This window comes from Arctopsyche grandis, chromosome 8, assembly GCF_051622035.1.
Source record: "Arctopsyche grandis isolate Sample6627 chromosome 8, ASM5162203v2, whole genome shotgun sequence".
NCBI lineage: Eukaryota > Metazoa > Arthropoda > Insecta > Trichoptera > Hydropsychidae > Arctopsyche > Arctopsyche grandis.
The window spans coordinates 9,513,995-9,530,109 of NC_135362.1; positions in this window are offsets into that span (position 1 = coordinate 9,513,995).

A 16,115-nucleotide genomic window follows, 5' to 3' on the forward strand; every position below is an offset into this window, starting at 1 on the left:
ATAGAGATTTTAGTGACTTTGTGACGAGTGCTTCGTGACCAGTAATCACCAAACCGTATATTAACCTGTATCGCTTATGGTAATTGGATTATTACGCACATTGTGATCGCCCAAAAGACAATTTTTGCCATGAAAATCGCGAATACGGAGTATTTGGCACTCAAGTTCTCGTTATTATAATAGTTATCGTTATTATAATGGACTTTTCAGCTGCCAACTGTTCCGTTATAGAGATTTTAGTGACTTTTGGGTGAGCGCTTTGTGGGTAATAATCACCGAACCATCGCTAATACTACATAATAATCTCTTTTTGTCAAAAATAACATTCGAATCATTCTCTTGATAGAAATTATTTGCGCTTGATTTTTTAAACTCCAAATCTTACTTTTTCATTATGAAACAATTTTGAATTGGATTCAAAACCAAAAACCTAATAAGAAAATAAAAAGAATATTCTTTTATAATAGAATGGTTATTCATTAACCACCAAGCAGTCATTATTAAAATGTTTAGTCATTTAATTTGTAATTTCTTACATCTTAAACCTTTTAAAAAGCAAACTTAATGAATTTCGTATGATTTTTTGCAGATCTTTTCAATCATCATTATTCTTTTTTTATTTATTATTTTTCTTATATCTCTTGAATCCATTGTTCATCCCCATGAATGTTATTTGTGGTTCAGAGGAAGGCATTTAACCCGCCCTCCCCCTCCCTCTAGATTTGGCCTGGCCAGGAGTATATGTACATAATTTGAAATGCTATGAAGTATGAATCTTAATCAAATCGATTATTATTCATTACTAAAAGCATGGCCAATAATTTTAAATTTGTTGAACGCCAAGAGAAACGGCAACAAATTCAATTTCGATCAGAACCTTCTTCCAAATAAAATGGTTATAAAAAAAATAGCCCCAAACTAGCCAATTTTTGTCCCCCTCCCACCTCGAAAGTTGAAATGACGTATATACATGGTTATACCCACTCCATATATATTTACATATGTATTTAAAACAAGTAAATGAAATTATTAGTAGATTATATAAATCTCAAGGATTTTTTTTATTCCCCCTCCCTTCCCAACCCCTGAAATCGAACTAATGGTGTGTATGTATATATTTATGTATATGTATAAACTACGTAAAATAATGGAGATCCGGTACTAGTACCTTGTAATAAAACAGTTTATACCTCATTGTATGTAGATGGTCATTTTGAAAACAACCATGAGAATTTTTATTTTTCTTCATGGCATAACAAACTCTTATTAAGTACAATAATTGTCATTGCTAATAAAATTCAGAAAATCATTTGATTTATTTTAAATACACTCATATTTTTAACATCAACATATTTAAAAGACAATAATTTAAATATACATATTTATACAAAATACTAATCTAGAATAATTTAAATATATAAAACATTTTGAATTTTCTTTTGTTTCTAAAATTAACATAACAAGTTTAAAATAAAACCGATGTTTTTTCCGTTATAATTAATTGATCGCGGATTTTATTTGTGCATACAGATTATTTCGAGAAAATGAATACATGAGAAATGTCCTCTCGCGTTCTTATTTCCATACAGTTACATATGTACATATGTACATACACATGAAAATATATAACCCGTACCTTTAACGTAATGGATGCAATAAAGATTTCAGCTATACCAAGCTATCGATAAAAATTATAAATTTAATCAATCATTATTTATTATAGATGTGTGAGGACTAGATCTTCCCAAAATCAATCTTCGTAAAGCTCGTACTTCTTCTCGTAATGTGAGCAGTTGGGCGCGCAACACATTGTTTTCATGCTCCAAAATGGCTGCTCGCAACGCTATCTATAAGTATTATATAAAAAAATATATCAAAATATTTCTTATATATTTAAATACTGGTGTTATGGGTAGAATGGTTTTTGCCAATTTGATGAAGAACCGTTTCAACAATGAAATCAAATAAATTGACAAACTCCGATCGGAAAAGATCGACTTAAGAGTCACAAACATCCGAGTCTGACCAGCTAAAGCTGTTTTACAAAATCTGTTATTTTCAAGACAGATTTTTCCAAAATTTAATTAGATAAAATTTAAAATTTAAGTCTCCTTACTAAAAATAAAAAATATATAAAATGTATGCCTTCTCATTAATACTGTATTTATACATGTATATACGTATTATACACGTGTACATACATATGTAAGTATGTTTAATCATTATTCATTCCTCAAAGTCAATACGAATCAAAGAAACGACACTTATCGCAATTATTACTTACACTCATTCGCAAAATCTCGGATAGGTACCACAAATTTAAATAGATATACATAGATATTAAATTTAAATATATATTAAATTATATATAAAGACTATACCTACATATATTATACATAGTATTGTTTTTTTTTCATTGAGAATCATTGAATAACATTTTGCATTTTAATTATAATTGTTATTGTTTATAATTGTTATTATTTCGTTTTACATAACTTTTATTACTTGGAACGTAATATTTTAAAATACTTAAATCTGAACAGAAAAGTGTTATAACCCGCGATTCGCAATGATATCACTAACTTCAAAAAATCTAAATTAAACATGTCCTCAAGAACATCGTCTTTAACGACGAAAACGTCGTGCAAATTGTGAAGAAATTCCGATTCCTTTTACGGAAATGCTTTGAATATGACCATCATTATTATTTAATGAAATTATTATCTGTAATTAAAGATAAGGTGTCCATTATTTCTACTCCTGTGTCGTTTGTCCTTTTCTGTCTATCTGTTCTGTCGCTTTTCTAAATTCCGAAAACCAATAATTGTACGCAATACAATTTTTACATACTAAGTAGGTCAAAATATTTTTAAAAACGTCATGCGTTAAAATAATACTCAACACTCTTGCTTAGAAAAGTCAACATGTATGAGAAAAATCGTATTTTCCACCTTTTAACGAGGTTTTTATTAGTTTTTATATATGAAGCCTTTGTTCAGACTCTAAAATATGTAAATACTTATTATTCAAAAACGTAAAGGAGGTATGTAAAAACATTAATAAAAAAAAGGGAAACTACATATGTATATAAACATAGATATTTAAATCATAACAAAATTTAATCTTTATTATTCAAAATTTAAATATTTATTATTTATTTTTATTACTATTATTATTTATTTAATATTATTATATGTAAATATATTATTATTATCATTTTATTATATTTATTTTTTTTGCATTAATTTGTATTATTTATATATTATTTATATGAATTATGGGGATCACGATATTCTCCCTATCGTCTGGAATAAAAAGTTATTATTATTATTATTAATCTGCAGATATACTAAATCAATTTTTTTCATTTTTTAATGTTTAGCGGAATCTACTCCGTTCAACCGATTCTCGTTTCTTTGACTCTCGGAATTTCAGAATTTCTCATCTGAGTTTGTTTAACACCTATGAAGTTTTTTTATATACCTACATAGGTATATGTAACACCGAGAAATATTGTAATCATTAAGATATTTTAAAAATATTGTACATAGAGGGGGGGCTGAGTTGGGCGACGCCCGAGGGCGCCGAGTAAGATAGGGTGCCACTCGATGCGCCAAAGGCGATTCAAAATTTTAAATTAGAGCGCCAGCGTTACAACATTTTAAATCAGAGCGCTAAAGACGCCTCTACTTTCTAAGTTCAAACATTTGTACTCAGCATTTTTATTCATTGGACGAAGGCGCATTCCCTTTTATATTCTATTATGCTTCTCAAAAAAATTACTTTCTCAATTTTCTGTGGCGCTGAAAAATCTTCTGTAATATTGCAAACTTTTTCGGTACTCTCCAAAGATTGTTTATACTTAAATTAATTCGTGGAAGATTTTAACTGATCACGTGCAATTATATTCCTTAAAAAAAATAACCCGACACACGATGGGAAGCAAAAATAGCGAGAGTCAGCTAAAGATTTAGCAGTGGATTTACAAATAGAGTCGGTATTTAAACAATTAAAAAGAATCACACCCGTGAAATGCCAATTTGACGAAAAAACACAAAACGAGTTCATCATTTGTCCTGAGAAATAGTTAGAGGTCGAGTTTTTTATTAGTGTCAATGAAAGAAAGGTTCGAGCGGTTGAACGAATATTCAAAGATGTGGGTTTTTTTTTTTGTATTTGGTTCACAATCTACCTGAAAGAGACGAACTTCGAAAATATTGTGCCGATCTTCAAATTAAGCTCACCGTGAATTCAAAATCTAGTATCATTAGTAATGAACTTATTACTTTAAAAGTCTATCTTTCAAATAATTCAAAGGAAATTAATAAATTCAAGGGAAAATTAATCTACTCATTGTACTAAATTTCATAAAACAATATTTACAAGTATTATATACGAACATTTGGGTTGCTATGCAAATTTTTCTGACACTGCCTATAACTGTAGTGAGTGATGAACGTAATTTTTTGAAACTTAAATTAATTTAAAATCATCCCCGGTCTACAATGTCACAAAATAGACTTTCCAGTTTGGGAACTCTATTTCGTTGAAAATAGTTCGTTGAAAATCTCGATTTTTCAGCTTTAATGAAAGATTTTGCCGAAAAAAAGGCACGGGAATTACACCTCTAAAATATAATTTTAGAAAAAAATTGTCCGAGGGCACCATAGGGTGTAAGGCATAAAAAAGTACGTGTATGTATGTACATAAAAAAGCAGACATATACTTACTTGATCTTCTCTAATTTTTCTGGCATCTCTAGATTTTTTCGCTGCCTGGTTATTTCTTTTTCTCCTCTCATAATATTTATCATCTTTGTGCTCCTCTGGTATCGGCCTTTTTTCACCCCGCGGCCTTTTAGCGCCTGACCCAAAAGTGTTTCTCAATTGATTAGACATTTGCGACGGGGAAACTTCACTCCCTGGTGACACCATAGATCCCACAGATCCATACGACCCCAATGTGTCTGAAACGTAATGAAACCTTACCATATAGATATCCTTCCACCTACATAAATTTCAAAACAAAACAAAACGTCAGCTTAAAACTCACTAGAATTGCAATCGGGCTGAGAAAACGCCATAGAATTCGGCATCGATCTGCAAGCGTGGATTTGCAATGCAGCCAAGTGACTGAAAGTGTCCAATTGTCCAATTTGACCCAAATGTCCAAGAGGGCCCAACCGGTTCGGATTACTTCCCACATTGGCTATCCTTCCCAATTGCATATTTTCATTCAACGAAAGTCCGTTAAATCTAGTGTGCACCATTTCTAAAATCGGAATAACGTACTCATAGTAAAAAACGGAATCGATTGTGCATTTCGTGCGTATGCATCCTCATTTAATGAGTGCAATAATTGCTGCGTAATAATTTAGGGTCATCATGCACCTGTCGGTGCATCTTACCCCATAAAATTATTTGATCAATAAATACAACGTGTGTTTGTAAATTGGTCTAGCAAACATCGACGCGTGTACACACAATTACCTTTACAAATATTCCCACACACATGACAAAAGGTGAGGGTAAATAACAGTGAACTTACATACATACATACATATATAGACTACACTTTTTTAATCATTATTCAAAATTAAACACCAAAACAACCAATAAATCTTACCTGGTGGAAGAAATAAATGTCCACATCCCGGTAATAAATGTAGTGGCGGTAAAGACGGAGCACTCATTGTCTAAATGTTCGTCAATTTATTTACATACAGTATTATAGCCATAGCTTTCACAAACTATATACATACATATATATAATATTTTGAATAACAACTTACATATAATTTTCTTGCACTATCACTATTTTAATTAAAATAAATTATACATTATCAAATTTTAATTTTTAACCAACGCAGATCAAAGATACTTGTATGATCCTCACGATTTAATTGTTTAATTTTGCTACATATATAAAGAAAGATTAATATAATATAAAATGGATAATTTAGATTAAGTTTAAGTTACCGAATATTTTTGATTAAGTTTAAATTACTAAAAAAAAATAATTAATAGTCGTACTTCATCCTTAAGTATACCTACAAGTGTGTAATTTAACATCAAAGTACATATTTAAACTTAATCTTACCAAAGTTTCAGTTTATTAAATTTTCACGTATAAATCATTTTTCTTCATAAGTTAGAAATATCTGTACTTTGAAGTTTCGTTTGGGTAATTAATTATATCACAACAAAAAACACTACAATTCTTCATTATTTCATGCTAAGTCGTACATCAAAGCTTTCGTATTTTGTAACAGACTTCAAAAAACTTCGCGATAGAACGAAAATGTGAACAACGACCGAGCGAAAGATGAAAAACTGACATGAATAAACTCGGTACAATCGCACCAATATTCATTTCCACGTACGAACTCAAACTCCGCCCATGCAAACATTTGATTGGTTCTCGATAAGAGAAACCCCGCCCACGAGAGCTGTGATTGGTCAATCGCAGGGGGCTCAAATAAACCGACCGGCCAATTTGGAACGTTACGCTGGTCGTGTGGTATTCTCACATACCGGACCGTGATTATTATTCCACTGATTAGGGGTAATTTTCTCTGTGAGGTAGTATGGAGAAAAGCCTTATTCGAAGGCAATCGTAATTATCTTATTTATAATATCAGGTCACGCCAAAATATTCCATACAATTCCTTCTCCAACTAGAATGAAAATATTCGGAAAATTCCTAATTTTCCAATGAGACTTGATCAGATTCAAATAAGACTTTTTCCTATCATACACATATAGTGTTATTGCAAAAAAATAATATGAAAACATTTTTGAATTTGAATTTGGCTAATGAATTTGGCTAATGGGACTCAGTAAATGTCCGAACAAAGGATACGCTGGAGTTCTCACAGACCTGGGCGTAAACAGTAGAATCGCCAGGTTACACCTTTAAGTGCCTAGACAATAGACACATTAATGCTCACGATTGTCATCCTGATTTGTCTTAATTATTTCTTTTAGATTTATACTGTAACGTGGGAACATTAGAGAGAGAGTATCCACTGTCTAAGTGGATTCGTGGATGAACAATAGAGACCCCGGATTTGTTTAGTGGGACTCGGTTAACCCTTTGAGTGCTGACGTCTTTTCTGTTGAAAGCCCGCCACGCTGAAAATTTCGCCAACATTTCTAACCAGAATTATTTATAAATCTAATAGAAAGCAGGTATAAAAATTGTAGCTAATCCAAACAAACCCTAGATAACAGCCGCCAAGGATTTCGAGTTTTGTAAAGGTGTGTTTACACTATCTAATGTAACACTTGCAACAATATAAAATTAACAACAAAAAAGTCTATTAATGAATGTATTTTTCCAAAACTAGTTACATCTTCTTTATTGTTCTTGAAATGTAATACTCACAATCTAAATGCCAAGCCACAATCTAAAGTGTGTACAAGTTTAATACCATACGTAAGTGTCACTCGGCGACAACCCATAATGGTATTATGGGAACATATAGATTTAAAAAATTAATACGTATAAGATAGTGGATGCTATTATCAAAAAAAATATATATTAAACAAATCTTTACATACAATTTATGTACCTACTACATTTTTTAATATATCTATGTACTAGATTTTTTGGTACATTAAAATTACTATCAAATTTAAACTTTTACTCGGTATTGATTATTCGGTTTAATTTTCAACTCAATTGAAACTTCATATCGACAAAAAATGCTATTTTTTAATAATTATTTATTTTATACATATTTAGGTCATTATTATTATGTGGGTATTACTTAATTTATACATTCAAAGTGATGTTTTTGTAAAATCTCCCGAAGAATAACTGTCTGACAGATTGCTTACTTTACCGTGGATGACCGCTATAGACGCCATGCATAAAACACTAGAAGTAAGAATGGCGTGAATCACTGAGTAAACAAAATACTTCAGGCCTGATTCATTATTTAAAAAAAATACTTCAGGTGTTAATTGACTTATTTAGTTACTTGAATAAATATTACAATATATGAGACCCTTGTTGTCAAACATGGCCAATGGCAAAACGTTTTAACAAATTGTGACTGTCAAAAACAGCATTGGAAATAAAACCAGGACTCGGTATCAAAACTGTCTTGTGAAATAGTATCTTAGTATCAAACTTGTATTTTGTAAAAAAAAAAAACGTAAAGGGTCTTTGGCCATATTTGATACTAGGACCCTCATATATGTATGTATGAACATATTTATTTTCAAAACCTCGATCTATAAAATTCGCTAAAAAAGTAACGCGAAAGTTGCTGCGGGCAAAGGGTTAAGAATAACATACGTCATGTTTGAAATATGATGAAGAATATTTGAATATAAAATTAGATTAATAAATAAAAAAATTTTTTATTTAAATCTTGTCGTTTATAATATTGGATTCTTTCATTTGGTTGAAATGTAGATAATATCAAACGTGACTTTTGGTGATTGCTAATTCTTTTATGATTAATTTAATATACCTTAAATAGTTAAATGAAAAATACTATCGACAATTTCATAGGACATGATTATTGTTGTTTTTTCCTTAAATCACACTAATAAATCATTCGAGTCGGCTTCTGAAAAAATATAAACCGTAATGTAAAAATGACGATCGAAACATTAGGACGTGTGACATTTGACCGGTGTCGCATAATGATGTATCAAGGAAAGTGGTGTGGTGGGTGACCGTGGTGATCGGAGTGACCAAAGGGTGGTGGGTGGGGGGTAGTGGGAGGTTGGGGTTGGGTGGTGGGTTACACGGCCAGTTAGGCTGCATTATTGAGGGCGGGACGAACCGGTCAACCGGTTCAAGTGTTGTGCGCACTGACAATATTTGTCCATATCCATATTCGCCTTGGTTACTCGTCAGTTCATGAAAAGCATTCGCCAAGTGGGAAAAACGCACAACTGGATATCAATATGAAAACAAATGTTGAATGTAAAATGATTACTATGTATGGTGTGATTTGGCACTCTAACTGAAGACCGTATACCACAAAAGATACTGGAAAATTTCCGTTATATTTTACTAATTTATTCAAATTCTAAAACTATGTACATACATATGTGGGTAAAAGTAAAAAAAGGGGGGTAATGAAGGATGATAAATATAATTACTAAAGCCCGGACCCTGAGGGGGCTGTATATTGTTCAAATGTTGTAAATGCATTGTTAAAGGTTTGCCGAACCTTTTTTACAAAGGATTTACAACAATTGAACAATAAACGGCACGCTTCCGGTCCTACCTCTAATAATTACATAAAAATTTAAACCAAACAAAGAAACCACCGGAAAACCCCAATTTTTTTCCGATAGTTCGTCGTCAGAATTAGAATATGTGGGTCAAGCCTGTTCTCAAATATATAGATCTATAAACTACATCGATCTGAAGTATTTAAGATCTGAAATATTCCGAAAAATCTGTATCTTAATTGGAATATACCACTTAAATTTAGTAGTTACTAGTACATATATAATCTCCAAAGATTTTTCGTGAAAATGTACCCTACTCGAATCTTTAGTAAATTTATGGTACTTATTTGTAAAGAAAAAGATAAATAAAGACAGCGTTTTTTAGCGAAAGATCTTGTTTTTTTCAAAAATACCACTTTGTTTGAAGAATAAGATCTTCGATCAATGTGTTATGCCAGTGATGACATACGGATGTGAAATTTGGAAATTGAACGCCAAGATGCTACACAATTCCAATGCACTCAAAGAAGTATGGAACGCTGTATGCTTGGTATAACAAGGAAAGACAGGAAGCGGAATACGTGGGTGAGAAATATGACAAGGGTAGTGGATATGGTTACCTGACAACTCGATCACCATTTTTTCACCGATAACAGACGGTCTGTGAAAGAGATGGCTGCATACGTAATGGCATAGTAAACAAGATCATGGTGAACAGATGGGGTGAGAAAGAGATGGCCGTATACGTAATGCCTAGAGCGCATCATCGGTTTACGGAAAATCTGTGAACGAGTTGTCGTGTCACCAGTGGATATAGTGGATAGAGTAAAGAGATTGAAATGGCAATGGGCGGGCCACGTAGCTAGAAGAATGGATGAAAGGTGGACAAAAAATGTGCTAGAATGGTACCCGATAGAATGCAAAACGGTAAAAGGAAGACCGCAGGGAAAATGGGTAGACGAAATTAGGAAAATGTGTGAAGTGAGATGGATGATAGTTGCCAATGGCAATGAGCGGGCAACGTGGCTAGAAGAATGGACAAAAGAAGTACTAGAATGGTACCCGAGAGAAAGCAAAAGGATATACATACATACATACATATATACAAATATACCAGGAAGGCTTAACAGGTAAACCCCAAATGCGCCTTCCTGGTCCACATAATTATTACATAGATACATGTAAATCTAAACAATATCTGACATATATGGTCAGATATTACAAACATCGTATTAATACGATAAATAACGATGAATAACTTTCATATAACAATACGAATTTTTATATTCGATAAACAACCACAGAGACATCTATGGTGAGCAATATGGCGAAACCTAAGATATAAAATAACTAATGGTTCGCAACAGAAAATTGGGAAGGAAACGCCAATTTTACAGGAATCTTTTCAATGAAAATCAGAAAAATTGGCAAATCCTGATAAGAAACGATCGACCTCGACAAACCAAGGTCTGGCCAACAGCGAGACTTGGCGGGAATCGAACTCGTAACATCAAGTACGAAATAATTCAACATTCACCACTAGACCACGCTGATGGTTAATAAGGGAGACCGCAGGGAAAATGCGTAGACGAAGTTAGGAAAATGTACGGGGTGAGATGGATGAGATTTGCGCAAAACAGAGACGAGTGGAAGCGTGTTGGAGAAGCCTTTATCCAGCAGTGGATGGTGAATGGCTTTACATGATGATGATGATGATGAGGGTGATGTACTTATTTGATTTATCTACTTCCCATTTCCGAACATTTTACGACTACATATTTGTATTTTTTTTATATTTCTTTTACGTTCATAAAAGTATGGTTTTCAATCTAAAATGCATATACAATTCATAAAAAAATAAGAGAAATGTTTTTTTGTTTTAGCTAAATCGAAGTTTCAATTATAACTAAATAGTACGAAAATCTGTTTCGAGTGAAAAAACAATTCACTCGAACGAGCTAAACTTTGTAAAATTTTATATACACGGAATTGATATAAAATTAATCGCAACTATCAATCGCATCAATAATTTATTTATAAAATTTAAAAGAGAATAATGATCCTCAATCGACGTGTTATAATGTGAACCGTCATTTGCTTTAACCGTTATCCGTAGATTATGTATGCATGTCGCACGGTTCTAGCAAACAGAGGCGAATTCGACTAATAAAATTAATTTATAGTTTCAAATGTTACTAACAATTCATTTGAAAAAAGTTTCAATTCATATTAATATTGTTGCGTAGGGGTGGGTGGAGGATCCAAGTAAAAGGCCAACAGTCGTATCACAGCATTTATTGATGATTCAGGAGATATACGTACTGACAGTGCTCCGTCCAGAATGACATGATATCGCCTACGTACCGCCTTATAAAGGGTAGATCTCTCAGGACGCCTAATCTGTTTACCTGTTGTATAGTCACGTATTCGGATATGTATTTCCACGACATTGGGTCTCCCCGTACCGATTCTGAGAAATAACTAATAACGGTCATTGTTTAGCCTAAATGCACTTAGAGTCCAGATATAATCCTTGGAAGTAAGTGCATGCATTTAGTTAATCCGATAACAGATATCCATTGGTCTAAGTGCAATTCGCTCGATCCGTGGCGTACGTAACAATATATTTTGTTAATAATTTATTTATTTCAATTAAATTTTAGATATTTTTTATTACTTATTTCCACATCTTACCATGCGAATATTAATAGTCTTTATTAATAATCTCACCGTAATAATCTTTATTAATCTCACCTGTTTCCAATCGCACTAGGCTGTCGACCCTTACGCCCGTTTTACTACCCTCTGCTCTGCTCACCGAGCCAACAGTATTGCTCGACAGCTGCCTTCATATTTAGCACCGAGAGGCTACCCCCGATTCGATCCCGTGCTAAGCTTTAATACTGCTGTTTAATACTGTAAAAGTGAAAACCCTTGACAGGGCGGAGACCTCTAGGTCGGAAGGGAGGCTCGGTCGACCCGCTCCATCCTGTGATTGGTTACTCTTTGCGATGCCAATAGTATTGCCGTGCCCTCAATTAACTCGACTTTTACCTGATGAAATACTCAGACATATACTGCCTGGTTCACATATAATTTCGGACGGTTGGGCAGCGTACGGAAATATTCCACATGCTGCGAATGGAATATACACGCATTCGTTTATATGTACGTAGTAACAATAGATGACTGATTCGAACTCAGCATCGATCACTGATCACGTTTTCACGATCTAGAAAAAAATGAGTGTGTGTCTGTGTATTTTGGACATTTTTTGAACACCGTTAGTCCTATCGAACAGAAACTTAGTATCGGTTATCAAAATTCTTATCAATACGACGTAAATTTTTTTCAAATTTTTAAGTTGATCGGAAATGGTACCTCACCTTACAGGTGTATACTTTTTTTTTAAGTTTTTGAATTCAATTATCTCCCAAACCGTTGACCGAATTAGACTGAAATTTTTTACATGTAAAATAAATTATAAATTTTATACCCTAATATTTTTTGAATATTTTTACCTGAACCGGAAGTATTACTTTCACTCTAGAGAATCAAGGTTTTTTATGTTTTTCTCAGAAACCTTTTGATTTATTGAACTGAAATTTCATATATAGAAATTTAAGTTTAATACCACAATTTATGTATAAAATTTGGTAAGCATCCATCAATCAGGAGTGGCAGTTTACTCTTGTTTTTTTTTATAATATGAACATATGTACATAAAATAAGAAATATTACATTCTGATTTTCTAATTAGAACGGAGTACATCCCTGATAGGTGATAGGCGTCACCAGGGCCTGGGAAAGGGCACCTGTGATTCCATTTGAACAACACGTACGCCACATTACATGCACACCTTATCCCATACCATCGCCCATCACCTCACCACCGACCCGACATCAACCACAAGGAAATAAGATTTTATGGTCACCTCGACACTGCAATTAGATAGACATTATACACACGAACTTTAACTACGCCATCGAAATTGTCATACAGGTATATAAACCCCACAATAACCAGACATTCGAATCATTTTTAGCCAATGTACATATGTACGTACATACATACATATATAATATATGTAGATTTTTTCGTTGTGTACGAAAGAAAACTTTCATTTTTACCATTGAATGAAAACGAATTAACCGTGATGACATCATTCGATAGCGGGAGCCAAATGGGAGGGTTAAAGGTAACGTGACCCCGAGGGCAAATGATGTAACTTAACAGGTGCAACTGAACTGAAGCGTGTTCATTTGAACCCTCGTCATACTAATACGTGGCAGTTCACAGTACCATCGTAACTGCACACTTTGAACGGCTCCTCCCCAAACAGCCCTTATCTTTTCGATGGAAAAATACACAAAAATTAGTAATACAAATACCCAAATCAATTTTTCAGTCAAATACAATCATAATATCAATAAAAATTGAGGCTCTCAACAGTTGTTTGAACATGCTTTTATTTGATTGGTAAAAAATCTCCCACTCAGTTTGCCATACCTGTTTTCAGGCGAAGAAATATATCTTGGAATTCATATTGGGGAAATTTATAAATGATATACAACTATATTACCTACTCATTAAAACTTCTGGATCAGTTAAGGTGCAGAAACACAGTGGTGCGTTTCACATGCTTTTTTTATATAGTTGTTGCGTAGGGGTGGGTGGAGGATCCAAGTAAAAGGCCAAAGGCGCTTCACAGCATTTATTGGTGATTCAGGAGATACACGCACTGCCAATGCTCCGTCCAGAATTTCTTGATATGGTCTAAGTACCTCATTATAAAGGACAGGTCGCTCGGGGCATCTTTGATGTCCGGTTACTTCCCCATTGTTTAGTCACGTACTCGGATATGCAGTCCCACGCAGTCGCATTGTCAGTTCTAAGAATTCCACGGGAAAACGACCAAGTGCCGTTACCACCGCTAAGTGCATTCGGGTGTCTGTCATTGTTAGCCGACTTGCACTAAAGCTTGGAGATAATCCTCGAAACCAATTATGTCAAACGGCGCGCCGTTTGACATAGCCGCCGTGGCGGTTTCATAGTTTTGCAAGTGCAAAAAAAATCTACTAGGAATGGAGTATTTTTAGTAATATGTTATCCTTGTATTGATTGATTGATTCTCATATTTAAAGAAATTTAGGAGAAACTGAAGATACGTCCATCAAAACTGGAAGCCACGAGCACGTTCCGTGCCATACTTTTGTGTTTTCACCGGTAAACGGATTAATGCGCAAATTGCGATCGCGCGCACGACAATCGTTGCCACAAAAATCGCGAATACGGAATATCTGGCAGTCGAGTTCTCGTTAGTACAGTATTTCGCGTGGGTAGCTTTCGATTGATGGAGATTTTGGGTGCCAGATGTTCCGTGATCGAGATTTTAGTGACGTGCGCGAGATCACTTTTTGCGGAATAATCACCGAACCGTTTTTACCATTACAGACTCCATCGTTTTGCAATTATACAAACATACATAGGTATATTGAAAAACGATGTTCTCAAATGGTTAGCGTAGATGTGAAAGGGTTTAGAGGAAGAGACAGTTCATCAACTTGGTGGTCGAGCTAGAAATCAGAAAGCTACTATGTATTCCATTTTGCTGGTACTCTTCATAGTGGCATTGCTCAATCAATCTCTACCATTTTTATGTGCTGTCTCAGCCGGTGGACTTGTTTCACCAATTCTCGTTAAATGAACTCTTCTATACTTGAATATAATTTTGAATAAGATTAATAATTTTATGTTTATTACATCTACATGCATATGTATGTACATATGTATATATTTAATTCATTTCAATTAATCGAACATTTTTCATTTACTCTTAGTACCAAGCCAACAAGACAAATATAGAAATGGAGAGTTCATTTAAAAAGAGTTTATGTTTCGCAAGGGACCCTTTCTCAGCATAGGTATTCCAGTCAAAAGCTCACCCTCGGATACCATCATAGAATGTGGTCAATTTTGGAATGGATTCTTTTTCGGTGCCAGATATGAGATTCTTGGCTTAGAAAGTCTGAAAGTTGGCTACTTCCTTAATAGCTTTGATCTGATCTGTTTAGAATGAAAACGGTCAATGCATTCAAACATCGCCCTCTTATTTTTTTTCTTGTAAAGTAAATTTAGCGTCCCCTTATTTGCTCCCTTCCAACCTCTTCTTAACCCTAGATCTTCTCTCTATTGCGATTTAATTATCATCTGATTTTAAAAGCGTGTGTTCAATTGCATGCTCCACTAGCTGACCGCGCCCTTATTGCAGAAAAGACTTAACTAACCCAACAGTTATATGTATGTAATTTTCATTTGGTGTCACCCCCTGAATGGTGACACCTGGTTCGCTCCCACCCCCTAGTGACGCCACTGACTCTTCATACAGTTTATTAACACATTTAATGCGAATCACGATTCCTTTGCGAATACTTAAATGGAGAAAATAGTTACATGAAGAAAATACTTACATGGAGAGAATGGTTTGGTGATTATTGCCCAGAAGCGTTCGTCCAAGTCACTAAAATCTCTATAACAGAACATCTGGCAGCCGAAAAGTCCATCATACTAACGATAACTATCATACTAATAACGAGAAATCGAGTGCCAAATATTCCGTATTCGCGATTTTCATGGCAAAAGTTGTCTTTCGAACGATCGCAATGTGCGTAATAATCCAATTACCGGAGAAAATACCAAGGAATATATGTATGTATTTATATAACAAACATAAAAATAAGAATATATCAATAAATTATTATATAAATATTTATTGAACATTAACATCACAAAACAAAAAAAATAGTTTTCATCAGTCGAAAAATACATGTTTTGTTAAAACACATTTGAAAGTTAAAAAATTGTGAAAAAAATACTGGTGGTTAGTATAATTGTCTACAAATTAAAAGTTCGGTTTC